Source organism: Dermacentor albipictus, chromosome 4 (genome assembly GCF_038994185.2).
Source record: "Dermacentor albipictus isolate Rhodes 1998 colony chromosome 4, USDA_Dalb.pri_finalv2, whole genome shotgun sequence".
NCBI lineage: Eukaryota > Metazoa > Arthropoda > Arachnida > Ixodida > Ixodidae > Dermacentor > Dermacentor albipictus.
This window is the reverse complement of record NC_091824.1, coordinates 97,505,171-97,530,335: the sequence shown is the minus strand read 5'-3', so window position 1 is coordinate 97,530,335 and position 25,165 is coordinate 97,505,171. Positions and strand designations below refer to the sequence as shown.

General features: G+C 45.5%; 1 protein-coding gene across 15 annotated transcripts in view; it reads left to right on the top strand.

Annotated features, from left to right (window-relative positions):
- The window catches only part of LOC135911416 (uncharacterized), a 989,518-nt gene that overhangs the window by 47,173 nt on the left and 917,180 nt on the right, over window positions 1-25,165 (top strand). For 3 of the 15 annotated variants that reach the window (XR_010567340.1, XR_011514000.1, XR_011513998.1), the window contains one exon: window positions 17,194-17,256. The exons of 10 other annotated variants lie outside the window; for them this stretch is intronic. The gene's annotated coding sequence lies outside the window, so the exon portion shown is untranslated. Of the gene's footprint in view, window positions 1-17,193; window positions 17,257-18,013; window positions 18,149-25,165 lie in introns of those variants that run through there. 2 more of the 15 variants (XR_010567339.2, XR_011514003.1) reach the window with 1 other exon arrangement.

Below are 25,165 nucleotides of genomic sequence, written 5' to 3'. Positions count from 1 at the left end.
CATCCCTACCGAGTGTCACCAAAAGAGAGAGAAGCTATAGGAAGTCAAGTTAAGGAAATGCTGGAAGATGATGTAATTCAGCCGTCGGCAAGTCCGTGGGCGTCGCCTGTGGTACTCGTAAAGAAAAAGGACCAGACCTTGCGCTTCTGCATTGATTATCGTAAGCTGAACGCCGTCACAAAGCGGGATGTGTACCCACTTCCAAGAATCGATGACACTCTAGATCGACTACGAGATGCCAAATTCTTTTCCTCCCTGGACCTCAAAAGCGGCTACTGGCAGATAGAAGTGGACGAACGAGATCGTGAAAAGACGGCATTTGTGACGCCAGATGGACTATATGAGTTCAAAGTGCTTCCATTCGGCCTTTGTTCCGCACCTGCCACGTTTCAGCGGATGATGGACACTGTGCTCACCGGTCTGAAATGGCAAACCTGTCTCGTTTATCTTGATGATGTCGTGGTTTTTTCGACCACCTTCGAGCAGCATGTAGAACGACTGCGGGCTGTGATGAAAGCGATTAGATCAGCAGGTCTGACGATAAAACCGCAGAAATGTCATTTCGGCTTTCGCGAGCTTCTTTTCCTCGGCCATGTCGTCAGTTCAGAAGGCATTCGCCCGGACCCTGAGAAGACTGCGGCCGTGGAGAAATTTCCAAAACCAACCGACAAAAAGGCTGTTAGGCGATTCTTAGGACTTTGCGCCTACTACAGACGCTTCGTCAAAAATTTTTCAAGGATCGCCGAACCACTAACGCGGCTAACAAAGGAAGACGCGCCTTTCGTCTGGTTGAATGAGCAGGAGAATGCTTTCAATGAGCTCCGAAAGCGTCTTCAGAACCACCCAGTTCTTGCTCATTTCGACGAGGAAGCCGAAACTGATATTCACACAGACGCAAGCAATTTAGGACTCGGTGCCGTTCTCATTCAGTGGCAAAACGGAGAAGAACGAGTCATTGCGTATGCTAGTCGAACACTTTCGAAGGCTGAAGTGAACTACTCAGCCACAGAAAAAGAATGCCTCGCGGTGATATGGGCCATCAGCAAGTTTAGACCATACTTATATGGCCGACCCTTCCGAGCTGTCAGCGACCATCATTCATTGTGCTGGCTTGCGAATCTCAAAGACCCATCTGGATGGCTAGCAAGATGGAGTCTACGGCTGCAGGAATACGATATAACGGTTGTATACAAGTCCGGTCACAAGCACAGTGATGCTGATTGCTTGTCACGTGCACCGATTGAATACAAGGAATCTACGCTTGGGGAAAATGAACACGATTGCCCGTTCCTAGGAGCTGTGACAACATCGCAAATGGCTCAGCATCAGCGATCCGACGCGGATTTACGCCTGCTCATTGACTACCTAGAAGGACACCCTGTTGACATTCCACGACCTTTTGTCCGCAGCTTGTCGTCGTTCGTCCTGCGAAACAATGTCCTGTACAAAAGAAATTTTGAACATAGTGCAGAGACTTTTCTGCTCGTCGTACCTTCAAAGTTACGACTCGAGATATTGGAAGCATGCCACGACGACCCATCAGCAGGACATTTAGGAGTGAGCAGAACATTCGCACGCATCCGCATGAAGTATTACTGGCCCAAGTTATTGAACTCTGTGCAACACTACGTAAGAACCTGCCGGGACTGCCAAAGACGTAAAATACCACCATTCAAGCCAGCAGGCCTCCTACAACCGATACAGCCACCGGAAACTCCATTCGCACAAGTGGGAATGGACTTACTTGGCCCCTTTCCCACATCGTCATCGGGAAAGCGTTGGATCGTAGTTGCAACTGACTACCTAACTCGATATGCCGAGACAGGGTCTCTTGTCAAGGGAACGGCCAGTGAAGTCGCTGATTTTTTCGTCACTAACATAGTACTACGGCATGGCGCTCCTAAAGTTCTCATCACGGACCGAGGAACCATTTTTACTGCCCATTTGACACAGTCCATCATGAAATTGACGCACACGAGTCACCGAAAAACCACCCCATATCACCCGCAGACAAATGGACTGACCGAACGACTGAACCGAACACTGACTGATATGTTGTCCATGTACGTGGACATGGAACACCGAACATGGGACAGGATACTACCGTATGCCACGTTTGCGTACAATACCGCTGTGCAAGAGACGACTCAAATGACACCTTTCCAACTCGTTTTTGGCCGGACCGTCAGCACAACCCTAGATGCAATGCTACCAGTAGATGAGACCTTCGAAAATGACAATGACGTCAGCGACTTCACACAACGAGCTGAAGAAGCACGGCAGCTGGCGCGACACCGCATTCAGCAGCAGCAACAAACTGACGCGGACCGATACAACTTGCGACGAAGAGACGTCCAGTATGCACCTGGAGACAAAGTATGGGTGTGGACTCCCGTACGGATGCGCGGCCTATCAGAGAAGCTTCTTCGTCGTTATTTTGGCCCGTATAGGATAATTCGCCGAATCAGTCCATTGAACTACGAAGTCGCTCCAGAAGGTCAAGTAACCTCATCACGACGGCGGCATCGAACAGAAATCGTCCATGTCGTCCGAATGAAACCTTACTACGACAGGCAATAACTGCTTCCGCCTACAAACTTTGCGAATTCCTGAAAGTCTGGAAACCACCGCCTTCTGTATGCGCATCGGGACGATGCACTCTTGGAAGGGGGACAATGACGCAAGATGATTTCAAATTACGCGCCAGCCGCCTCCTGCGTCCGTGCAGCTGCTTACTGCTACCTGCGAAAGATAGCGGCAGTGAAGCGGGCAACACGGGCCCGCAAAGCACGCGCAATCGGAGCAACGTGCCATCAGCGCGGGACACGAGGGAAGAAGAAGAGGTGCGGGTCTCTTGCGAAAAGACTGTGGACGTTCTAGCGAGGCTCTCGTTTAGCTCTTTGTCGGGCACAAGTTCACCCAAGATAGATTGATTAAAGCAACGTCACTCAACTGTGCGTTACAATATGTAAATAAACCCTCCCAAGTTTGGGTTTTCATCCCGAAGCCCGCCCCTCAACCCCTACATCTGGTTGGCAGCGGTAGGATCGCCTCCGAATGCATCAGCTGGTGGCAGCGCTACGGATCAACCTTCGTCGAGAAAGATCATAAGGAACCGGGAAGAACGAAGAAGAGAGAGCCTTCGTCGAAAGAGGTCCGAAGAAACTGGGAGTAGCGAAGAAGGAGCGAGCCTTCGACCCAGGGAGTCCGGAGGAACCGGGAACAGCGGACGAATGAACCGGATGGCAGGGTGCTGCAACCGTAAGTGAGCGCGTGGTTTTTTTCCTTATGATTCGCCAGACTCAAAGGTTGTGTGTTCAATTTTGATAGTTCTGGGAATCGGGAGTTTGATGCACTGTGTATTTGCACAAATTAATTAAGGAAAACAGTTTTAACCACCTGTCGGGGCAGCTGCCATGGATCTTAGAAGGTTGACGAAGTTAGACTTGTTGTTGGTGTGCGACGATTTGGGAGTTGAGGCGGACGAACAGATGAAAACGCCAGCTATCATAAAGGCGATTCAAGATAGTGGCAATGATGACAAAAGCATTGAGCTTGCTTGGGAAGTGATACAGGAGCCACGGGAGCGAGAGCGTCGTGTACGTTTGGGAGAGCGTCGTGAACTTAGGAGTAAGCGTCAGCGTGAAGAACGCGAGAATGAACGGAAGCATGAGCTTCAAGAACTTACTCTTAGGTGTCAGCGTCACGAATGTGAAAAGGAACGCGAACGTCAGTATCAGGAACGTAAGCTTGAGCGTGAGCAAAAGTATGAGAGAGAGAAGGCAGCACTGATCAAAGAGATACAGCATTGTGATCAGTTATTGGCACAGAGACAACGGCTGTCTGAGAATTCTGTAGGTAGTACAGAGCGAAAGAATGAGGAAGCATCTAGCAGATTTTCGCCAAAAGCCGACGAGAAGAGTAGTGCCTGTGAGATTGGCTGCCGATTCATAAGTGAAGGGAAAAGGCTAGCTGCTAACGATGCCTTAGTGGCAATAGAGGCCGTTAAAGGCCGCAGAGAGAGCGACGAGGTGCTGTGCCAACAGATGACTGTGGAGACAGCTAGGCCAGCTGCGAACAAATTGGCACAGTTACCGAGCGTGTGCGTCGCTGGTAATGTTAGCGAGGTTGCTAGCGAAGAAAAGGGTACTGTTGACGCGACAGTCGCGAGCACCCATGTAGAGCCAGATGTGCGTGCAGAAATGAAGTGCGAACTGAGCGATGCAGTTGAGAGTAGTTCTCGGGATGGCGAGCTCCGTAGTCCACGAGAGAACAACTGCATTGTTCAGGGATCGGTGCGGCTCTCCGCCAGTCTAGATAGCCTAGATAGGGATGATTCCGTTGTTAATCATTCGGACTGCGCGCGTGAGACAGCGATCGATACCGACGGGCTGTGTGCCGATGCACAGCGTGAGCTGGGCAATGTAGTAGAGGGCAGTTCGCAAGAGTGCGAGTTGTCTTACTCGAGTAAAGCCTGCTGCATTGTTCCAGAGTCGGTTGGGCTGTCCGCCAGTCGAGGCAGAGAGAGTGTTGATTTAAGTGAGAATCACTCAGACTGTGCGGGTAAGAGACCGATCCGGGCCGACGAAATGTGTACCGGCCAGCACGAGGCACGAGAAGGCGACATGAAGGCGAGTTCAAAGAGAAAGCGCCGTAAAAAGAAGCGCGGTAAAGACCGAAAGTCGGTAATTAATGTAGCGCCGCCTAAGATGGCCAGAAACCCAAAAGGGCAGGGCGCGAGGAAAAAGGTGCGGTCGTCAAGGACGATGTTGACGCATCCAGAATGGTCGAGCCACCGGTCAAAGGGGGACCGCGAAGAATGTTCTGCACGGACGCGGACAAAGGGCACGAGGCTGTTAAACTCCTCGTCGTTCCGTAGTTCTTTTCATAGCTCAGCGTGCAGTTCGAAGAAACGCAGGGTGGCAGGACGAGACCAGGTGGGGAGTAGCGACGCGGTCAAGCGAGTTCGTGTTGAAAGCGGGGCGCGGGGACGCAAATTGGCAGTAGACCGTAACGTCTTGGGGGAGCTGATAGTTAATCAGCCCTTTTGTTGTCCCTCGGCAGCCAGAGTAGTTTTCAAGCCGCGACCAGCTCGGGGACGGCTCAGAGTATGAGTCAGACATAAGCGTTTGAAAAGGGAGGCCAAGAGAGCTTCCGTAGAAGTAAAAAGTGTTATTTTGTTTGATTTTTGAGCATCGGAAAGTTTTCGCGATTTGAGACTAGGATTTCCTTCAAAGTGTAAGGTTTGAGCTTTGTTTATGTTTTGGTTTGAGAAAGCTCCGAGATTTGAAAGACGCGTTTGTGTAAACATGTAGTCTCGCGAGATGCTCATTAATAAGTAGATAGGCTTTTTTTTGTGTGTGTGTGAGTAACCTGAGGGTCAAGGTTATCGTCGAAAGGCCTATGGTAAAGCGCGTGTTATTTAACCTTCTTTCTTTTTAAGTGTTTTTGAATTTTCTAAGGTTAAGCGCGTAGATTTTCAGTGAGTGCATGATTTGCACGGAGAAGCGTTCTTAGTTCCATTAGCGCGTGTCCTGTGTGGACGGAAGGAAGCAGACTTTATGACTGGGTTGCTAGTGTGTGTGGAGGGCAGCCGTATTCTGACTTCTTTAGTGAGCGTGCGTGGAACGAGTTATTAAAAGACGCATTATTTTAAGAGTTCTGCGGAGTGTGTAAGTCCCGCGAGTTTAATTGTTCGTTTACGTCACGTGTCCTGTAGGACTTTCAGGGAAGAAACGTGAGTAAGCGTAAGTGAAAAGTTTGCCTACAACGCAAGTACGCGTTTTGTTTAGTGACCACAAGGCTAGTGCGCTTGTGATTTCGTACTTGTGAGGTTGACCAGATTGTTCAGTGGCGCCAATACGTGCGGTAAGTACGCCACTGCGATAGATTGGAAACATGCTGTTCGTGTAGTTAGGCCACTTAAGTTATGTTCGGCTGTTTTCATTTGTTGTTCGCATCGTCGGCGACCCTTTTGTTTTGCAACAACAATAGTACTCTGGTCTTGTCGGCAATCGAGGAGAAATGGATAGCTGTTTGGAAGGGTGGTTGGAACTGTTTTGCCAAAATTGGGGAACTAAAAGATCAGGGTTGATTTTGACTCAGTAATAGCCTGGCGAGTCAGGGGTGAAGAGCCTGCGCTTACGCGTGGTGCAGCGCTGTGTTGTTTGGTTTGTTTGACGTATGTTCTCCAGGGCCCAGGATCCCGAGGGTTGTCAAACGAGGCTCGACCCCAGTACCCTGCAGCTTCTTTCAGCGTTCCTCATGGCCAGCGAATTGAGTTCACCGGCCATTCAGAACAACCGGGGCGAGGACGAGCTGTTAGATATGGAGCTGTTTCCTGCGATTACTTCGAGTTCCCCAAACCACTTCGAGTCGCAGCACAGCTAATTGAGGAATGCCGAAGCAGGAAAGCACATTCCAGAGGAGCGGCCGAGCAAACAAGTTTAAGGCAACAAGTTCACGTGCCAACAAGTTCGTGCGCCGCCGGGATTAGCAGGTGGGCCTCGGACAATGGAGCATGAGCAGCCCCCCCCCCCCTTCTCCTCGTTAGAAGAAGTGCATTGCCAGTCTGCGAGGCAAGACCGCAGAGAGCAGCCAGGTGTGACACCGCGACACAGGCGCCTACCATTGGCTGAAAATGGCGTCATCGGAGTGGACTCTCCCATTGGTCGAACATGACGTGACTTCCAGTGCTCGAAGGGTTTATAAGAAGCCTTCCAGAGAGACCCGAACATTCTGGGACATCCCCTGTTTCTCTGATTCACCTCTCTCGAACCTCTTGCCGCGGGCCGCAGCGTCCGAGTTGCTGCCGGCCCGTAATGTCTGTACGACTGTTCATTGACGTCTCACCTCCTGTACATAATGTAGAATAAATCCCTCCCAAGTTTTGTTTTTTCATCCCGGAGTCCGTCCTTCAACCCCTACACGGGGTGTCGAAAAAACGACCAAACTTCTTCTGTTTCACTGCCCCACGTAAAAAGATGAGAGGAGTGTCCTTCGGACAGCTTTGGGACATTAGACGACAAGCCTTTTACAGAGCAGATCTTGTGCCCCTAGCCACGTGCGTCTGCTATATGCAAGGCTACAAAAGCCGTGTACATAGGCTTCGCCTTGCCAAGGCCTTGCATTGCAAAGCTTTGCCTGGTGCGTTTCTTGAAATGCACCAGCCTGTATGACCGGCTGTGACTGACTCAGCGATGAAAGCCTTTTTTAACAGTGCGAAGTGTGGACTTCTCTCTTCTTTTTCTTTCTTCAATTCCGTTTTCCCGTTTACCAATGCAGGATAACCAGGGTCAGCCTGGTTAATCTCACTGCCTTTCCCTTATGACTTCTCTCTATATATCACTGCCCTTCAGCGCGCACATTGAGCTTGCTTTTATTGTCTCTGCCGCAGTACTCACGACAAAAACAAGATGAAATTTTCGAATAGCCATTGCTAGTACATATAAGAAATGTGGGAACGGTTGCAGAAAACGCACTGAATGCACTAGGCCAGCTTGTTGTGGTTACGGTATCTGTCCAATGTTATAAAGAGTTCGAACGCACGTAACGTAAAAGTAATAGATTACTTTTGAGTAATCCTTTAATTATCTTCATTGAGTTATCACTGGTAATTGTAATCAATTACATTTCTGAACGCAGTTAATGTAATTGGCTACCTTTCTTCTGTAACGTGCACAAGTCTGGTTACCAGCCAGTTTACTATTCACTCTGCTGATACGTAGGCTGAGAATTATTCAAACAGTCAAATGATGAGTTTCACGTTACCTTGACACCATGCACCACCTCCCCCTCCCCCCTCCCAAAAATATATGAGAAGAAAAATGCTCGTACTGCAGCTGGAAGTTTGAAAAAAAAAACTCACAAAGGCAGTACTCCAGCGCGAATGAATAAGCAGGCCTACGAAGTCGTACAAATAACGTACACAAGCGCTGTTTTCAGATGGGAAATTGTTTGCTTATTTTTATTAGCTTCGCCTGCATGTTTAGGATTTAGTTCGACTCTTTCAAAACAAGCTGTTGAAAGGCTTCAGTTGGAAGCAGTTCTTTCTGTCCTTATTTTCGTTGGAGATTGTTCAATATTCTTTTAGACTGCTTCAAAGGAATTCAGTCAATGACCAGAATCGATCCATGCATTTAGGGACGCAGTTAAGTTCATTGACTTGTTCTTATTTTCTATTATGTACTACATACCTGTATATGACATCAAAGCCACTCAATAATTTAGTTGCTTTAGCTTTTCGTTTAGCAAGTTGTTGACGCAAAAATCTCAAAGATGTAATGAGCATTTGCAAACGAGGTTTCAAGGAGCCTGACGGCGCGTCATTAAGAATTTAAGAATGCACGCCAGCGTATAATAAAACATTCATTAAGTTTGCAGAGGATGAAAGGAGGCTGATTAGAGATCACTAATCGGCGGCTCACTCACCACCAGCTTCGCACGCAGAAATCATGGACGCCTTTGAGTGAATGCTGCCCCTATAGCTTAATGCGTGTAGTCGAAACCGGAAATACGAGCCTCCTTAAAGACTTGCATATTGAAGTATACTTTGGCATACCGACAGTAGCTCAATATCACCCAAAAGAATTAACTCCACTCGTTATGTTAACTGCAAACTTAATGCTGTAAGTCAGTTGGTTCGTGTGAGCAGGGCGCGGCCACTCGCACAGCCACTTTGTATGCAGGCTCGTCGCACAGACAGGAGTGGTGCTAGACTTGTTTCTGTTCCTGTTGAGACCATGTGAATGGGGCTTTGAGTGAGTGAACGATAAGAAATGAACGCGCAAAAGAGACTTCGAGACGCTTTTTCAGTGGGCATTCAGCCATATCAGGGCACGTCTGTAAAATCGTCCAGACGTGCCCATATTTATCTGCTTTTAAGCAAGTGCTGCGAATATAGGTGGGCGGAGAGGTAATCAATTACGAACGTGTTATTGTGTTTTTTTTTTCTGGCAGTTCAGGGCAGAGCTGGTCGCAGCCATGCGGGTGTGGCGCGCCTTTGACAAAACCAAGGAGCATGACTGAGATTAGCCGGGTGCACTGTGTTTGTGGGTGGTTATTTCAAGGTTACATTGGGCGACAGAGAAGGGAGCGAGAGGGACCTTGTGTATCAGAGCCACAGGCAGGGTGCACCAAAAGCAAACGGAAATTTAGAAAGGAAGCTTACCGCAGGTTTCCAAAATGTCTTCGTTCGGCGGTGGCACGCTGCGCAGCCTCTACGTAAACACGCACGCGACCTATATACCGACGAGCGTAGACACGACGGGCACCAAAACGCATGGAAGTCCCGTGTGCAAAATCGCCAAGAGAGGAACAGTGCGAAAGCGTTAGGAGTGTGTCTTATTTGTACGTTTATATTGCGCGCTGTCAACAGCTCAGCACCTGTTAGCGTCAGCTGGAGGGGAGGAGAGGTGGAGGAAATAAAAGGGACAAAAGGAGCGGAAGATTTTGATAGAACTTGCCAGTCGCACACATGACAGCGATCAATAGCCATATTTTGTTCATTTTCTCGTTTAGACGTGCTTTGTGTACATCATCATCATCATCATCATCATCATCATCATCATCATCATCATCATCATCATCATCATCATCATCATCATCATCATCATCATCATCATCATCATCATCATCATCATCAGCCTAGTTACGCCCACTGCAGGACAAAGGCCTCTCCCATACTTCTCCAACTACCCCGGTCATGTACTAATTGTGGCCATGTTGTCCCTGCAAACGTCTTAATATCATCCGCCCACCTAACTTTCTGCCGCCCCCTGCTACGCTTCCCTTCCCTTGGAATCCAGTCCGTAACCCTTAATGACCATCGGTCATCTTCCCTCCTCATTACATGTCCGGCTCATGCCCATTTCTTTTTCTTGATTTCAACTAAGATGTCATTTACCCGCGTTTGCTGCCTCAACCAATCTGCTCTTTTCTTATCCCTTAACGTTACACCCATCATTCTTCTTTCCATAGCTCGTTGCGTCGTCCTCAATTTCAGCAGAACCCTTTTCGTAAGCCTCCAGGTTTCTGCCCCATATGTGAGTACTGGTAACACACATCTGTTATACACTTTTCTTTTTAGGGATAGTGGCAACCTGCTCTTCATGATTTGAGAATGCCTGCCAAACGCCCCCCAACCCATTCTTATTCTTCTGGTTATTTCAGTCTCATGATCCGGATCCGTGGTCACTACCTGCCCTAAGTAGATGTATTCTCTTACCACTTCCAGTGCCTTGCTACCTATCGTAAACTGCTGTTCTCTTCCGAGACTGTTAAACATTACTTTAGTTTTCTGCAGATTAATTTTCAGACCCACCCTTCTGCTTTGCCTCTCCAGGTCAGTGAGCATGCATTGCAATTGGTCTCCTGAATTACTAAGCAAGGCAATATCATCAGCGAGTCGCAAGTTGCTAAGGTATTCTCCATCAACTTTTATCCCCAATTCTTCCCACTCCAGGTCTCTGAATACCTCCTGTAAACATGCAGTGAATAGCATTGGAGAGATCGTATCTCCTTGTCTGACGCCTTTCTTTATTGGGATTTTGTTGCTTTCTTTGTGGAGGACTACGGTGGCTGTGGAGCCGCTATAGATATCTTCCAGTATTTTTACATATGGCTCATCTACACCCTGATTCCGTAATGCCTCCATGACTGCTGAGGTTTCGACTGAATCAAACGCTTTCTCGTATTAAATGAAAGCTATATATAAGGGTTGGTTATATTCTGCATATTTCTCTATCACTTGATTGATAGTGTGAATATGGTCTATTGTTGAGTAGCCTTTACGGAATCCTGCCTGGTCCTTTGGTTGACAGAAGTCTAAGGTGTTCTTGATTCTATTTGCGATTACCTTAGTAAATACTTTGTAGGCAACGGACAGTAAGCTGATCGGTCTATAATTTTTCAAGTCTTTGGCGTCCCCTTTCTTATGGATTAGGATTATGTTAGCGTTCTTCCAAGATTCCGGTACGCTCGAGGTTATGAGGCATTGCGTATACAGAGTGGCAAGTTTCTGTAGAACAATCTGACCACCATACTTCAACAAATCTGCTGTTACCTGATCCTCCCCAGCTGCCTTCCCCCTTTGCAGAGCTCCTAAGGCTTTCTTTACTTCTTCTGGCGTTACCTGTGGGATTTAGAATTCCCCCAGGCTATTCTCTCTTCTACTGTCGTCGTGGGTGCCACTGGTACTGTATAAATCTCTATAGAACTCCTCAGTCACTTGAACTATCTCATCCATATTAGTAACGATATTGCCGGCTTTGTCTGTTAACGCACACATCCGATTCTTGCCTATTCCTAGTTTCTTCTTCACTGTTTTTAGGCTTCCTCCGCTCGTGAGAGCCTGTGCAATTCTATACATATTATAGTTCCTGATGTCCGCTGTCTTACGCTTGTTGATTAACTTAGAAAGTTCTGCCAGTTCTGTTCTAGCTGTAGGGTTAGAGGCTTTCATACATTGGCGTTTCTTGATCAGATCTTTCGTCTCCTGCGATAGCTTACTGGTTTCCTGTCTAACGGCGTTACCACCGACTTCTATTGCGCACTCCTTAATGATGCCCATGAGACCGTTCATTGCTTCAACACTAAGGTCCTCTTCCTGAGTTAAAGCCGAATACCTGTTCTGTAGCTTGATCCGGAATTCCTCTAGTTTCCCTCTTACCGCTAACTCATTGATTGGCTTCTTGTATATCAGTTTCTTCCGTTCCTTCCTCAAGTCTAGCCTAATTAGAGTTCATACCGTCCTATGGTCACTGCAGCGTACCTTGCCGAGCACGTCTACATCTTGTATGATGCCAGGGTTCGCGCAGAGTATGAAGTCGATTTCATTTCTAGTCTCACCATTCGGGCTCCTTCACGTCCACTTTCGACTAACCCGCTCGCTGAAAAAGGTATTCATTATCCGCATATTATTCTGTTCTGCAAACTCTATTAATAACTCTCCTCTGCTATTCCTAGAGCCTATGCCATATTCCCCTATGGACTTTGTCCAGCCTGCTTCTTGCCTACCCTGGCATTGAAGGCGCCCATCAGTATAGTGTATTTTGTTTTGACTTTACCCATCGCCGATTCCACGTCTTCATAAAAGCTTTCGACTTCCTGGTCATCATGACTGCATGTAGGGGCATAGACTTGTACCACCTTCAATTTGTACCTCTTATTAAGTTTCACAACAAGACCTGCCACCCTCTCGTTAATGCTATAGAATTCCTGTATGTTACCAGCTATTTCCTTATTAATCAGGAATCCGACTCCTAGTTCTCGTCTCTCCGCTAAGCCCCGGTAGCACAGTACGTGCCCGCTTTTTATCTCTGTATATGCTTCTTTTGTTCTCCTAACCTCACTGAGCCCTATTATATCCCATTTACTACCCTCTAATTCCTCCAATAACACTGCTAGACTCGCCTCACTAGATAACGTTCTAACGTTAAACGTTGCCAGGTTCAGATTCCAATGGCGGCCTGTCCGGAGCCAGGTATTCTTAGCACCCAACTGGAGCGTCACAGATCTGACCGCCGCCGTGGTCAGTTGCTTCGCGGCTGCTGGGGACTGAGGGCCGGGGTTTGATCGTTGTATTCATATAGGAAGTTGTGACCAGGTACTGCACCAGGGTGGCCAATCCTGCTCTGGTGAGAGAGTGCGTTACCGGTTCTGGTCACCGGGATCAGGCCGCACTCCAGGCCTGTTTGTGCAATTTTCTCAACACTCGGCTTTTTTTTTTGTATGTTCCGGTGGAGAATTGCGCGGCTTTGTGTACATCTCCGCACAATGGAGGAAATGAAAACACGGGGTGCCGCATAGCGTGATTGACGAAAGCATTCCGCTGCTCGTGCTGGCCTTACGTTTCGTTCGCATTCGCTGAAGTAAGGCAATAAAGTGGCCGTAATGAATATGATGTTCCATGGTCGCAGGAGGTACGACCCTCAGCTGCGGTCTTTTGTTTCTTCTCCTTTTCACTCTTTTATTATTTTTTTCAACATCTTTGGACGAGATATAGTTGTGGCAGTGGTGGCCAAATATAAGGCGCTGGAACAAGGACTTGTAATCCGTCGTGCCTGGTATAGGCGAAGTGTTAGTTTTCTCTCCAAAGCCGGAGGTCGCTGGGGTATGCGCAGAAAACGCGATTTTTTGGGATTCCGAACATACAAAAAGACACAGTAGCGAGTTGAACTCATTTCAAAATTGTGTGCTTTTTGTTTTTTTGGAGCGTAGCTGGCGGTGATTGCGTATACAAAAATACGAATAATCAGTTGTGACGATATTTCAATCTTCAAAAGCTTCACTTTAGCGGTTATGTGGACTGTAGCAGAGGGCACCGAATGAGAATTGTGTGTTTCAATTGTTTTAGCGTGCGTAAAAACCAGAAACATTGTGCATGTTTTTCATGATTGTGATCGGATTTCGTGGCACCAAGCTCACAAGTGAAACAAAAAAAAGAAAACATATTCACTGAGGTTCTGGGGCGGGACATTTGGACGGGAGCCCAGCCTCGGCAAATTCTCAAGATGCAATTAGCGCCGCAAAAGACGTGGAACGACGACATTCTTTAATGAGGCAGATTATTACGGAGAAGAGTGACTCCTAGCCTAATTAGGAGAAAAGTAGTTAGTATGGGCAGAAATAAAAAGTGATGCTGGGGTACCGGGTTTATGGTTCTTACGAGCAGACCACATGGGTCGGAGAGAAACAACCTGCTGGACCTTATAGCCACTGATTATATGTACATGCACCATATTAAAGAAAACGAATCGGAACAACCAATGCATCATTGAAATTAGGGGCGCCCTATGCCTCTCCCATTGTTCTGATCATTATCTCCACGCAAGGAATTTCATTATACCATTTTATGTAGTGCAGAAAGAGTTGTGGTGCCCAGTGATTGTTATGAATGAACACTAATTAGAAATGCGGCACATGCACAAGATGGAACTCTGATGAATTTAGGAGAAGGAAGAGTCCGCAACACACATAAAAGAACGTAGTAGTAGCTTAGTCGCACGCATATAATGAAGATATGTGTATGTGTGTGTGTTTGTCAGAATTAGATGAAACAATAATAGCTTGAAGAAAAAAGACGCGAACAAACATGCTTATTGTAATTTTACTCTTCTAACAAACAAACTGTCGTCGGATGCTGCATTCGAAGAAACCTAATCTCGACGAAGTGCACTTTTCTTCCCTTAATTTCGACTTACCAGGAGTCCAGAAATGCGAAGAAGAATTATTCCAACGCGAAAATTTTGCATGGGCGACTACATGTGCTCACAAGTCGGAAATGATGACGTAGAGTGAGTGGTGCGCCACAGCCTGTGCTGTGGTTTGCTGTGAACCAATTGGTGCACAGGTGAGCGATTGGAACCAGGCAGTAAGATCAGCAGCGAACCACTGGGGAGAATGGAGGAAAGTCCCTCGGAATGGCTCGGCATGTTCTTTCATCCTATCCTTTTCTCTGAATTGCACCAAAATGCACCTTGGTTCACAAACTTGGTCTCTCATATAGCGGAGCCTGCTTCTTATCACCTTCATGGAGGGAAACGAAAGAGTGCATATGCAATTTAATGACGTTGGGCCAGACAAAAGGCCGCGGTCCTGGCGGTAACAAAGTGGACGGTGACCGGACGGGGTGGCGAGGAGTGCTGTGTAAAATGACACCGACTCAAAGTGCGTAAATTATAAGGAAACTTCACTCCGCGACGGCTTTACGTATTCACGTGTGTGTTTTCGGAAGCGATACTCGAGCACGTACCAGACGATGTTTTATGGTCTGCGGTGGCGGAATGCGTCTCGAAGTGGCGACGCCACAGCGTGCCACCACATGCTGCGATTCGGGGCAAACATTAGGTATTTGACAAAGTCATTCGCTCTATTATCCAAGGAGGATAGAGGGTCCGGTCAGGGCTTGGCGTCGGTGGGCCATAGCCTGCGCTCATCGAGTCGGCAGTTCGTGCCCTTTTCACATTAGCAAGTGCCCCTTCCGCAAAAAAAAAGTTACTTTCATTTTCACACTCTCCCGTGTATCCTCTGCTGTATTATCCGTACCAATTTCAGCTTCGGGTAATTCCAGAAAGTTTTGTTTTTGCACAAATTACAAGGCAGGGAAAGTACCCATCATTGCACATATCTTCTCCTCAACCCAGCCTTATACCTTGGTCCCAAAGTCGATATACGTAGTTATGAGGTTTGCTGTTACACAAGCTATATACATTAAATAAACACGATGTTTTTCTAGCCTTGCATTCTCTTAGATTTGCGTATGCGGTTTTGTGTGTTGCTGCCGATGACTTGAGCGTAATGCCATATTGTTACCATCAAAGAATCTTTTCTGTCTACTTCTTGCATATTGCGGCGAAGTCAAGTACTAATTTGCGCTTTTGGCGAAATATGAGAAGTTTTCAACCTACTGTGGCTATGTTTATTGCGTTGTTCCGTGTTTAACGCAGTGTCTTTTAGTCAATACGAGAGCCTAAGTGCAGCGTTTTGCAAATTTATGCGGAAGAAATTGATTCCATGGGGATACTGGTATCATTCCTCCAAACGGAGCTACGGAAAGACAGAAACACGGAATTACACTACGACCACAAGCGTCGTGTGATCCTTAGTGCTATTCCGTGTTCGTGTTTTTCTACGGCCCCATTTCGAAGAAATGAACCCTTACCCGCTCGCCCAACTGTCAGTTCTACTTAACGATACTGGTATCAGCAGTTGCCTGTGCACGGACTGTGGGCATTCGCGATCGCCATTTAGATCTTTATCGATGAGTTAACTGGGCAATTTGCAGCCTTCCGAAGCGCACGAGACGTGGTCGTAAATAAAATGTAGAGTATGAGTTCCGGCAAGGAAAAACAAAACAAAAAAAAAACGTGGATTTCAAGACGTATTGGTGAACGTCACATACTTGTATCACACTGCCTACGCGTATTTGCTTGCCACTGTTAATTAAGAGGTTCATCGACAGTTATATATGATTATTTAAGAACTATTCGTCCCTCGACAGTACAATAACAATATTGTATTACGACGGTGGCTTTCTAGGCTGTTTTCAGCTGCCAGCGTTGCTGTATATTGTCCGGAATAGAAAATGCAGCGAAAAAATAGTGATTTTCAAAGCTGAGTATTTTATTCGCTGGCTTGGTTGCCCGTTCCACATGCCCTCGCAGGGGAATTCTACATAGTGCTTGCACTCCCCCTCCCCGACCCACCCCTATTTGAATAAAAAATTGAAACGCTCATGCCTCTGAGTTCGAACTTTTACGAACGAAACGGGAAACAACTAGTCCCGCTACGCCTTTTCACAAAAGTCCGAGAGCCCAACGGCGACATTTCGTGAAATTAGGTCCGCGAAGGCGTCAATGTAAAGACTTGTTAGAAATTCTACCATTTTCACCGGGAAACGAACGGACAGGCGGGAACTCCAAAAAAGCTACCTCGTCTAGAAAATTCTGGGTCGCCACTTCCAGGCAGAGCGTCTTCATACAAGCCTTGTCTACCGCTAACAAAGCCCGGTAAATTAACGGCCTGTGCGTAGCTCTTCTAGCGTTACCGTAGGCGCTGTGACTCCAAGCCGCTGACACGAAAGGTGACGTATGGCTATGGCCAAAACTGAACTGCACGGAAAAGCAACGCGCGAGTTCTCAGGGGCACCCCGGAGCATCAGTACTGTGAAGTAGACATCAATGAAAAGAATCAAATTAGCCAAACTTTAAAACTTGCAGCGTGAGAAACACATTGTGTAAATGCAACGGACGATGGCGGTGCTGCCCAACCATCTGCTTCGTTAGTTGCTTGGTTAATTAAGGTTCTCTAATAGCTGGTCTGTCAGGTCTGCCTATGGCAGACCTGGCACTTTGGGCCGCTAATGGCTTCGCCAGTGCGTTTTTTCTCTTTGTCGAGGAACGTGTTACTATATGCCATTGAATTCAGTTTCGCGTAGATATTTGGCTACGTAGCGTGAGACCTCCACCTCCTTGAGGACTATACAGGGTTCTTCGGGAAACATAATCAGTTTCACATACGCGTGTGGAAAATCGTTTGTATCCAAGCCAATCCATTTTTTTTGTCATGTACTTGTAATGATATCTCACTAGCCTGAAACGCGCACTACTTACACACATGTATTATGTTATACATTAGGTAATGTAGAAAGTGTCGCGTAAACGTGTGATAAATAATATTTGTGACGCTTGGCAGGTAGCATATCACAGGAGACCGGAGATCGTCGTAAAGTGGCGTGCTGCAATTGACGCACAATAGGTAAGTACCTGCTCGCCTTATATATAAGGAGCCAGAACGGAGCAAGATACACCAGCTAAAGGAAGGTTGAAAGTCATCACGCTATTATGCGTATATGACCACGTATTTCGATACCGCGAGGAATTTTCCTTGCCCTAATTTTTATTTTCAGTCGTGGAACATGGTCATTGTACAAATGGTCATCTTGCGAGCATAGCTGCAGCGCCAGAGAAAACCTTGCAGCCTTTCCGTAAGCTTTCGCCAAGCCTATATTGTGAGCATATTGAGTGGCGCATTCTTATATGCCCAGTTTATACTTATTCGTCACGATTTATAGATGGCTAACATGGACATGTATTGAAGCAAAGGTTCCTTTGCCTGATCCTGAATGGTTTGGAGTGGGTCGGTCGCTAAATTTCTTGCTCCATGGAGTGAGGGGTCTCGATGCTCGCTCCATGAAAAGCGTTGGTATGGACAAAAAATTATGGCAGAAGTCTTCTCACGATGACTGCCGATGGTAACGCGATTACCATTCGCGCAGCAATGTAGCAACACGCTGTTTTTCTGAAGTCACGTTTACATTACATATATAGTGGTAATTCTGGGACTATACCGGTGCTTCGGCTATGTATTACATACTCCGGTATCGTCCCACTTTGCTTTAGCATTTGCTTGCCAAAGTCAACCTTGAGAAGGCAGGCATGAAGACCATTTTATGACACTGTCGCAGTGACTACAATTAGATAGCGATATAATGATCTTCTAATCCTTTTTTCAGTGTTCGCTGTAGAACATCCCCCACTTGCCCGCCCATAATAATACTGCGTCACAACAATCAGTGAAGCAATGATCAATGGTTTCTGGCTTTTCCCACAATCTACAATTTGGGTTCCAAGGAACAAAGAATCCCGTAGTCTTCTGGCACGTCTTCACAGGTAGCGTCGAGGTATGAAGTTTAAGAAAGAAAGTTTTTGCTTCCAGAGAAACAAATTTTCTTAACGCGTTCTAACATATCACCCAAAAAATGATTAGCAAATGCAGAACGGTATACAAGAATAGCAGAGTACGCGAGGGTTGCAATGTGGGCTTGTTGCTGATGCATCTTCAAGGGGGTATGGTAGCGCGATTCAAAGACGGGACAAAAGAAGACACAAAGGGAATCACACAGCGCTGTGTGTGTCCCTTTGTGTCTTCTTTTGTCCCGTCTTTGAATCGCGCTACCATACCCCCTTGAAGAGCAGAGTACGCGTCAAAAACATTTCTAATAAACGTCTTACGAGTTGAGCTAACTAAATAGGCTGTTGAAAATGTAGTCTGTAGAAATAAAACAGCATCAACTATTGGCTATAGAAACCCATAAAAAGAACAGTCTTCAACAAAGGAGGCTAAACAAGGCAAAGTAAATGAATCGAATTATGGTCCTGCTGTATTTCACGTAGAAACGGATGTGTAAAATCGCGAAAGTAAAGAAAACGCGAGAATAACTGTCATACAAACAAATGTTCAAGGTCAACCCCATCCCCTTTAACCGGAGGAAAACAAGTTATCGCGTCGCATTTTCTCACCTACAGTGTCAGATCAAGCGGGCGAAAATCCTGTGGAATATTTGAATATTCTTTTGGGAGCACAGTGAATGACGTGATACACATAAATCGATTTGGCAGCTAGAAATGTACTGACTGTTGCTCATGCAAAAATTTACATTTCTATTCCATCCCAGGGCTCAGCAGCAATCCAAAGTATTGTACCACATTCGAACAATGGGAGGTACTGCTACGAAATTGATCAAGGGCTACACCAAGGTAACGCGCAGCACCAATACCCCAGCAAATGTCGGCAAACTGCTATGGAGTCACGGCCCACTGACCCAACCAGAATCTTTGGGACTTATTATAATTACCAGAGACACAAATTGCTGAACAAAAGAATTGCGTTAGGCACATTCTCTCTTCGACACTTTTCTTATCCGAGCATATAAATGTGACATCATCCGCGTAAGCGATGTGTTGAAGTGAGTGATGAAGTGCCATAGTCAATGCCAGTCACCGTATTCAGCGAATTGACACTGATATACAAAGGTTCTATAGAAAGAGTGAAAAGCAGGCACGAAAGTGATTAACCTTCTCTCACAGAGGAGCGAATGTACACAGGAACTGAGATGGTGCGATTTGCAATTAATCGAGTTATTCCACCACTGTAGCACATTCTCATTCCGTTGAGCAAATTGTTTCCTATATTGAGATGAGTGAGCAGCTGTAAAAGCAAATCATAGCTCACCTTATCAAATGTTTAGCCAAGTCGACTTGGATGAGAGGGACCAAGTGTAAGCTATCTGACACATACTCAAGAAATAAATGGGCAATATATATGTTTGTCTGCATGCGACGACTACGAATGCCAGATGTCTGATGTTCTCCGACTAGATCACGAATGACAGCTTGTAGTTTATTAGCTAGTACATTGTTTACAAAAGTCTTATAGTATATGGTACATAATGATATTGGTCGATACTCGTCTACTTGACGCTTAGCATCGGCAGATCCATGTTTCGGGATGAGAACAGTATGACAATGATAAAATGTAGACGGTAACATGTGACGCTCAAAAGCGTAGCTGAAAACTTTCAAGAGCATTGGACATAACTTATATTGAACCTGCTTATAAGACTCGGCTGTAAGCTCGGGTGACTTGGGCTCCTGTAAATTATTAAATGCCACTACCATTATTTCATGATATATCCGTGTTTCTAACATCGGTTCATCTTCTTCTGTTCGGCTAGGCAAAAGTTGTATGAGTCGTGCGATGGCATCACCGTTTCCGATGGGAATTGTTGTTCAGAAAGGTAAATAATGATATTACTGAAATGCTTTTAAAATTTAATGTGTGTCATGAAATACTTTTGACCTCTCTTCAGTTTTATTAATTTCTTTGTAAAGTGCACATCTTTCATCATCAGAATTTCCCTTCGAAAGTTGCTCATAAAAAAATAATTCCTCATGGGACCGAATAAGTGCACCTCTGAAACGTTCCGTGTCAAAAGCTTGCAAGTTAGCTTTTACAGAACTTATCACCTTTTTGTAGAATCCGAATTTGGGAAATTCGCACTCAGCCTGAGCGCCTCCTTTCGAGCCACTGAAATGTGTTTCCATGCGTTCGCATTTTCGGCCTTTCGCATAAATGTGAGCAGGAGGCACAAATATTTACTGCTCAATATGCGCTGTTTTTCGGGAGTCACTAATTGGGCTGCGGACGTTTGAGAAAACTCTCTTCTTTTTATGTTTTCAAGCAGCTTCTTTCCCTCAACACATAAACCCTGCCAGGACTGCATATATATCTCCGTGCCGCACACTTCATTCTAGTCAAGGCTACGGGGCGACAGGGCCCAACATTAAGCAATTACGCTGCAGTGTACGCCGATCCGGCTCGTACTCTAAAACGCAAGGTGGCGCCTCTGTAAATTTGTTCAGGGATGTCATGTTCATACTTTGGCAAAACAGGGCTACTAAACTACCAGCAGCTTGTAACGCCATTTTGCTTAAGGCTGAATAGATATCGGTGGGGCGATTGACTAGCTATAATAATAGTAGACAAAATATGCACTTACATACACAAATTTCGAAGAGAGACAAACACAACAGCGGTGTGTTCCGCCATTTGTTTAGCGTACCTTGGTCGTCAAGCAAATGCTTTCACTGTCAACTGCTACTGAGAGAAGTAGTGCTTAAAATGCCACCTTGTTACTCTGAAATATTGCTATCAATAATTTGTGCTGTGGAATTGAGCCGTAGATATTCAATAAACAAGAATCACTCCTGAGGCACTGCTTATGCTTACTGCACCCTACTATTATGTTAGAAGATAGCAGCAAAGTTCAATTTAAGATAGCTAATGTTGAAAACTGTGGATATGTCGTGCATCTGTCAGATTTGAAAAGTGTTGATGCCGCAAACTTCACCTCTTGCCTTCAGCTTTGTGTTTCAAGTAGTGACTCCAAGTAAGGATATCCTTGACACGACGAGTATCCGAGACCATAACGTTCATCACTGAGATTGTATTAAGTATTGTAGATGCATGTATTGGAGACAAATCACAAAACACAAATACCCCCCGCCCCCCCCCCCCCGCCATGTTTTTCAGTTTTGTTTCGAATTTGGAAATTATTCGAGTGAATTTATTTTGTTAGCCACTCCTGCCACATGGTGCATAAAACGCTCGCGACGGCACTGATTAAACTTCCATGCTGCAGCGGTGCGCAAATTTAACATCGTCGCGAAAGCATGGACGGTTTGCTTAGTGCAGGCTTCTATTGCCGTGACCAGCCATTGCTTTCTAGGTAATAAAAATTGGCTCGTCTCTACGAGCGGCCTCAGCGACCTGTGAAAAATCAAAGAGCTGCCATGGCAGGATCGTAAACTTAATGTTTCCGTTCGCCAGCTCCGGGTTAGGACAACACAGAGCTCTTAGGAAATCATGACTGTCTCCTGGACCCTTTATACGGTGGCTTCGAATCGTTAGCACTCGTTCTTACTTTACGGGCAGTAACCGGTGTGTCACAAGGTTCATCCCTCCAAATATTTGGTTGTTTCCTTCCACTTTCTTCTGCTTTTTGAAGTTTTACTGTTGGTAAGCACTTAGGCACTGCGGGCAGGCATGTACACTCTCTGCTTGTGAAACTGAGTTTTATTCTAAACTTTTGCTGCTGCTTAAAGCAGTGTGTACTTTCTTTTCTATCTGTTGCTTGTTACTGAACTGATCACATTACTTCATCGTCGTGAAAGAGATGGGTCTAACGTGTCAGAAGTGCCGGCGGGCGCCTGTCCTGCATGTTATTGTCTGACGGAACATAAGCACAGCTGAAACTTAATTATTTTTGTTTATACTTAGACATAGGACTGTGTAAAATTATATGTGTTACTGACAGGTCGCGTAAGTTAAAGAAGAAAGGTAGGCCGGCTCAAAAATATTTGTGAAAGGTTTTGAATCCATAAAATAAATTTCCTTCTGCTAATTTCCGGGACGACAAAGAAGTAACCTGCACTTGCTGGTGTGTCTCGTGGGTGTCATTTTCTCTCCGACCGGGCGTGGCTCCCACGTGTCTTCAACAGAGATTCCGAGAGCGAAATAATTTATTTGCATGATGGGAATCGACGCTGTATGAAACATGATAGAAGAGGCAACAGCTGTAAGTGTGCGATGCCTGAGCGCAGAGCCGTCAGAACTAACATGTCATGGAAACTTGTGCTGTTGTTCGAGTTACACACTGCCATATAAAAAAGATGCTTGGTAACTTTAATTAGTGACATCATATGTGCAGTACGTGCAACAGGTGGGCGACCAGTAGCTATCCACGCTTAGGTATTAGTCAAGCAGGGAAGAAATAAGAGATAAAGGGGGAGGAGGTCTGTACGTGAGACTGAGTGAAAACAACAGTTTTTCTCGTGAAGCTTTGCCAGTATCGTCGTTTTAATTACAGCCTGTGATTAGGTGCCGGTAGTGAGGTACGTTAAGTTCGAATATACAGTGGTATCGGCGCAACCACACAGCCAAGGTAGAACTTCCAAGTGGCTGTTGCTGTGGCATTAGTGATAAATTCATAAGGCACATTGATAAACACTAATGACATAAGCCCCTTGATGAGTTTGCCTTGAAAGCAAGCTTAAAACATGCTTGGTCATTTTTTGAAAAATTACTTATGCTGCTGTAGAAAGTGCCCTGTAAGTGTCTTCCTGATTCACGCTTCCCCACAGTGAATATGAGTAAAATAGTCTGCTTACACTCTCCATCAGGAGCTGACTGCTTGGAATAATCAAAAAGTCAAGTTCCTGTAGTTTAGTAGCAGTACTTCAGCAGCAGCAGCTGTAGTTCAGATGCTTACGGTATGAACACGTGCGACTGCGTCCTAGAGCAGTCACCGTCCTCTAACGTTTGGATCACAGCAAAAATTGAAACGAGAAATGCGTTAACTGTGAACTTAGTTTGCATGTAGATCTGTTCAAAAAATTGCAATCAGTACTTGCATCCAGACTGTTATCCGTATAAACTCTTCCCAAAATAGTTTTTATTTGCTATTATTAGGGTCCAGAGCAGCTTCATGACAACCATTTGTTTTCACGTCAGAATAAAATGCTTGATGCAAGTCGCTGGAAGTTTGTTCCACTGATAGCGTAGATAGCGGGTTGCTGCCTGCGTGTTCGCGTCCATTATGGCGGGAAAAAAAGAAAAGAAGGATGTTTCAACAAGTCGCGTCGGAGCGAACGTGAAATATTAATGTTTTCCTTGCCGAAGCGATGAATGCGCGGGAAGTGTTTGCTGAATGTCTTTGTTAAGTGTTTTACGAAGCCTAGTTTGCAACTATATCAAGAGCAAGGGGTAGGTAGATAAGCGAGCTGGGCGTTTTGCAACGGCAGTTGGAGTAAAATATTCGAGACAAAGACAAATGTAGAAAGAAACCGAGGCTTAAAGAAAGTATTGAACGTTGCGCAAAACTCGCTGTCCGTGATCGCTCGCGCTAATCGGCTAGCGGCTTCGGGTGCATCGCAGGCAGCGCTACGTCGGCCATTCTGCGCACAGGCTTTGATGAAGCAGGTCGCGAGAATCACACAAAAAGTTGAAAAACGGTTCGCTGTGCTCGCGATTACTAGCGGAATTTTGTGCATGTAAGCTCCTATGATAACAAAGTGCGTGGGTGCAGTAATAAGCAGGCTTGAATTAAAGGCATAGAGAAACAAGAATTGAGTATGTATGTGCAAATCTGCTTGTTATGATAGAGACTGAGCGGCATCAAAAGAACAAACATGGTACATGTTCAGACAGCGTTATCGCTTCTGCCCCTTTTTATCTTTCTCTGCTGGGAAACGTTTTTGCTAATGGACACGCATACTGAAGTGAAAGCTTGCATATAGTGCTATCTGTTTAAAAAAGGTTAAAAAGATATGAACGGTGCATTCATTAGTTTACGCCATAGTGTTTGGACGTTATCTTAAAGATTCACGTTAAGCATGGAATGAAAATGGGAGAAGGAATAAAATGGATGGAAGAAGTGAAACTCACCCGATCGCTGCAGGTGATTGGCTAAGGAGTTTCATAGTTCTTACGTGGATCATTTTCACATAATATTTTATAGAATCAGGTGAGTTCTGCAGCGTTTCTATTTAAAGTGGGGCATTAAATTGGGGTAACCCTGATACTTTGCTCAATACACCGACCCATGTCACTCTGGCACTACTCAAATATTCGGGCATATATGTACTGCCTACAAAATGACAACTGCATTTCACAGCATGAACGTATAAAAAAATAGGACCATGAGTTTTATTCTTTTCGCTCACATGTTTGAGTTGCTTCTTGCTTTTTATTAATGCTGTTGCTATTAGAAGTGACTTAATACGTTATGTTACCCCGTAAAATGTAGTAATTTGGAAATGAACTGAATGCATTCACTGAGAATAACTAAACCATTCACGTACACCCATTTGTTGAACAATTTGTCGAGTTATACCGATTAAATCTTCCTTGATTAGTACAGCTGGGTCCGTTTATTCTTCCATATACTTTTTGGCTACCATGAAATAAGAAAGGGCAGATATATGCAATCATAAATTGGTCCCTGGTCACGAAGTCTTTTTTTCATTCTCACTGATTATTTCTCTGACAGCCTAACGCAAAAAAAAAAATGCAAGTTGGTCATGTATATGTAAGCGCATGGGGTTCTTGTTAAAGAGGAACGTACCATTAGTACGTTAATGTTCTCGTCTTCTTGGGTATTGTTTTAGCTTAATAATAGTGCTCGATCCTTAATTGACTGATTTTTGAAACAACTGTTAACCGACCTTTCGTAAAGATGGCTATAATGTCGATCCTAAGATAAAACAAATAGAGATGGTTCAGAGAGGCGAAGATTAAGTATTTATTCTCTCAGTGAGGCGTCTTA